The following is a 4524-nucleotide window of genomic DNA, read 5'->3' as shown; positions in this document are numbered from 1 at the left end:
TGCAGCTCCTTTAATTTAGAGGGACTGCCCAAAAACCAGGCTACTTGTTCCAAAGGGGAACCACACAGCAGTCAGTAGCACTCTTTGCCAAACTTCCAAGGCCTTTTCAGATCCCAAACCTGCACTCTTTCAGGTGTTTCTCAGGATACTATATCCCTCTCTCATGTTTTATTTCTGCTTTCTTCTATTTTTTCCTGCTGTCTGCTGTTTTTCTTTCTCTTGGGCATTTGTGCATATATACACGCAGAGAGCCCTTTATTAAAACTGCACCTAACAAACCTCATGCTTCCATGCAGTTCAGATTCCTAAGAAATCTCATACATGTTTTTGTTTAAGCCTTGACATGAACCCACGTTTTGGCTGGATGGTGCTATTGCTTTAGCAAGCTAATTTCATAAGAGTTTACTAGCTTCTCACAATTGCCCTAAATGAAGGTGAATGTTTCACTCAAATATCTTTTATCCAATCTGGATGCCTTTATAGGTTTGGATGTGTTTTCTGATGCTTGAACTCCAAGATTAAAAATAGAGAATATATTTTATTCCTTGAAAGTAGTGTCTGGTACAGAGGGGCCTCCATCCCAGTTCATGTACTCAGGTGCTATTTGAAGCACTGTAAAATAACAAACAGTGATAATACAGTACAAAATGTTTTTCAAAGAAGAGACTGGAATGCACAACCCTTGTAAAGGTGAAAGCATTTGCGTCTTTACTCCATGAATGTCCTCGGCACTATAAGCTGTGGTGTAACCTTGCCAAAATGGAAATATATGGGCATGAATTCAGAAGGAAAATGGAAAAATGTCAAAAACTCCCACTAGAGAAAATCTTAGGTGAAGAAAGGCAAATGTTAAAGATGCAGTGTGAGAGGTTTCGTAGCAGCAGTCCTCACTTCCACCCAGACAACCCTGAGGGCTGGCCTCCGCCCCAGAATTTAATTGCAACTTATCTTAGGTCTTTCTGAGCAGGTCATTAGCAACCCCTGTCTGCCTTTGCTTGGCTGTGCGTCACTGAGCTACCGTGAGCATTTTCCAGGACTAACTCTACTCTGCTCTTCAATTGGTTTCAACGGGTTTAGCAAGCCTTTTTTTAGCCAGCGTGGAGAAACTAATGCTCTTAGTTCTCAAGCTTTTTAACAAGTGCATGAAGCCAGATCATCCCCTCCCAGTTTTACCACAGGAGCGTTGTAGCTAGCAGAAAGCCCTCAAAGACAGTTTGAAATCTGTTGAAGGAAAGGGAATGGAGCTTAAGAGACCTCAGCCTCCCCTCTTCCTCATCCCCACAAGGCCCTCCCATGTACACACTGCACACTGAAGGCTTGGCAGACCTTAGCAAAGGGCCCTGCCAAATCTGGGAGAGAATTGTGTAAGACACCACCACTCCCAGGAAACCTGGAGAGAAATACTTCAGGAGAGGTAAACCAGAACACTCATGATTCCTAGTGAAGCAAATCCTCAGAGGTGACCCTGTCAAATTCAGGCTGACCCAGAGAATTAATTCTCCCATTCCCAGGGGAACAGGGTTGAGGGGGGACCCCAAGAGATTGCCTCTGTGCACAGAGCTCCCAGGGCTTCCTAGCCCAGTTGAGAGTGCCAGGCAGGTCTGCTGTTTGCTCTGCAAAGAAATTTCTGCCTCCTCCCCTGCCCCACAACCTCTCTGACCAGAAGTTATTTGGACACCACCAGGATCAGTCTGCAATTTAGCAGGAGTGTCTTCAGCCTCAGCTCCCTACCTGTAATACAGCCTACGGGAGTAACCTCTGATGACCTCCTGCACTGCATGTGGGGAACCGCACAGCAGGCTGGATACCTTTCCCTGTGTCTTTTATCATTGGTGTTATTACTGACTGCAAGTTAGTAAGGCTGCTGTGGCTTTGCGCAGAGCCTTCTAGCTACGCCCAGACTGAGAAAGTTAACACCAGGAGTAACTTCAGTTTTCCAGATATGGGTAAGTCAGGGTTGGGACCGGCACAACAATCATTTGGATCCAGACCCCACTTTGTCAAAGCACCATAAAACAGGGAACTGGAGAGAGGTTTAAATTCCTTCCCAATGTTCTTAAAGAAAATAATCTGAAACACAAACAACCTCCTTAGGCTTTTTGTTTGTTTGCTTGTTTGATTGTTTCCAGAAAGAACCTAGAGGTATTTATCTTTGCTTAGTATTTCTATAAGACCATTACCTAAACCTTCCCAAGAGCAGTGTAAGGCAGCCCCAACTTTCCCACAGAGAATTGGTCTTCCTGGTCAGCTTGGTGATTGACATGTATAGCTTGCGACTGCAAGAAGCCGTTCACCCTAAAGTCTGTGCAGAAGCATAAGCTTCTAGCTATGGAAGCTAGGCAGCGATATGTCACTGTAATAAGGTGATGGACACTGTTTGGCCTTTCTTCTGTTCCAGCCTCTCTTGGATGGCCACTTGAAGAAAGGGCTGAGAGAAGAGATGCCTACTGGCTGTCAGAGCGTGTAACTGTGGTTACTGCTCACAGAGCCACATTACTGTTGTGCAGTGCATGACAGGAGAAGGCTGACTGAGAAGCCATGCACTGTGCTCATGTGTTGTGTTCCCACCAGCAGAGCTGTGTCCCCTGTGGATCAATAGCAGAGCTGGAAGGAGAGCAGGTCTCCCAGCTCCTACTCTGGTGCTTTATTCGTGGGTAAGGTGGGTTTCTTATTTGGATAACTCCAGTGGAACTGTTATTAAGTACATCTTGTTGTGAAAGAGCTGAAAGAAGGCAGTCAGTTCGCCTTTTGCTAGGCGCAGTACAAACACCCTCACGTGTAGCCCTGAAAAGCTTACGGTATAAATGAGCTTCATAATAAAGCAATGGAGTTTTTTTGGAAAGTGCTCACAGGCTTTTGAAGAGTAACACGAAGCTGCTATCCTCACACAGGAGAGAGAGTAAAAGCACATTCAGAGAAAAAAAAATCAGGTTCATTTCCAAAGCCATGCACCTACTGCTCACTAGGAATAGTCTTCAACTGTGCGATATGAAAATCTCTGCAAGACTGGGAGGATATCAGAACTGGCTGTGGCCAATCATAGGTGGAAATCTTTCTCTGATGGCAGTTTGGCTTCCATGCACTCCTGACTGGCACAAAGATTTAGAAGAAGAGTGTTTGGTATCGGTGAAAGTTTCATGTCTCTTTCCTCCTCTCTATGCTTTTCAAGACAAGGGGAAAAAAAAGACCTTGGTAGTTAGTTAGTTAGTTTAAGAGCAAACTAATAGTTCATTATATAACCTTGTTAAGGACGTGACCAAGCTATGGAAAATGTCTTTTCATTTCACCTTTCCACTGACTCAGATATTTTATTTTTGTTAAATTGGACTATCATGTAGCACTGATGGAATAACTCATGGAAACTAATTGAGTTTGGACTACTTAAGCAGCTGGCCTTTCTCTGTCTGGACTGCAGCCTGGTCACACAAAGTACACCATGTTGTCCATTTCTAGGGGGATTAGGATCATGTTTTTGCAAGTGCTAAGTATGCAGTCAATCTCAGACGGAGCGTTAAAATCGTGTGACTATTTGAACACGTGTACAGCACCTGATGGGGCCAGCAGAATGGACAGGGCAGAACTTACAAGATGTGTTTTTGTCAGAAAACATCTGCTAAAAGCATTTGCTTTTCATGGGTTTTTCTTATCTGACCTAGAGATATTTAAAAAATATTTTCCTATTTAATCATTTCTGTTGTCTGTGGTTTTGGTGGTTGTGGTCGCTTGACATCCAAGTGTAGGCTTATCTTTGCCATCGTCCCAACAGGAGGAGCAGTGAGTCACATGAACTGAGTGAAACTTTGACAGAAAACCCAGAATGCTCAAAGAATTCAGCTGATTTCATTAAGGTCTTGATATTGGGCTTAGGAGTATAGAGAGGTCTGCTGGGAGGTTTGCAATTTCAGGATGAACCCCAGTTGCAACTTGACAAAGCGGACTGAATGTGAGCGTGGAGCATCCTTGGAGCTGGAGCTCCACGGGCAGGATTCTGGGTGTTGGGGTGCAGGAAATGCTGGAGAAAAGCCTAAGTGATTTGCTGCATGTGAAACTGCCTTCAGGCCTTCCTGCCTGTTGGATAACAATGACAGACATTTATCTTTTTACTGGGAGCTGCTGAGTCCTTTTTTATTCTTTTAGACATATATACGGAGGGAAGTGACCCAGACCCATCAGCCTCGCACTTGTGGAGTGTGCTTTCTCTGCAGCCCACTGCTGCCTGCTCCACCCCAGCTGTGGTCTCCTGCTTGCCCAGGTTTGCTCCTTGACTGCTCTGTGGCAAGGCCAGTATTTGAATGAGCAACAGAGGAGTCAGAAGCACAGATTTCACTCATCCTACGTCTAGGATGACCAGCACAGCTACTGAACTTAGCCTAATGGAGGGTATCACAGAAAATTTTGCCCCCAGTACTGCCAAAAGCAGCAAAGGTGGTGCAATTATTGCTGTCAGTAGCGGCATCTCCTGGGTTTGTACTGGGCCACGTATCACCTTGAAGTGTTTTTTGCTACACATACTGGAAGCTGGAA

Source organism: Struthio camelus, chromosome 1 (assembly GCF_040807025.1).
Source record: "Struthio camelus isolate bStrCam1 chromosome 1, bStrCam1.hap1, whole genome shotgun sequence".
NCBI classification, from domain to species: domain Eukaryota; kingdom Metazoa; phylum Chordata; class Aves; order Struthioniformes; family Struthionidae; genus Struthio; species Struthio camelus.
Note: the sequence above shows the minus strand (reverse complement) of the source record.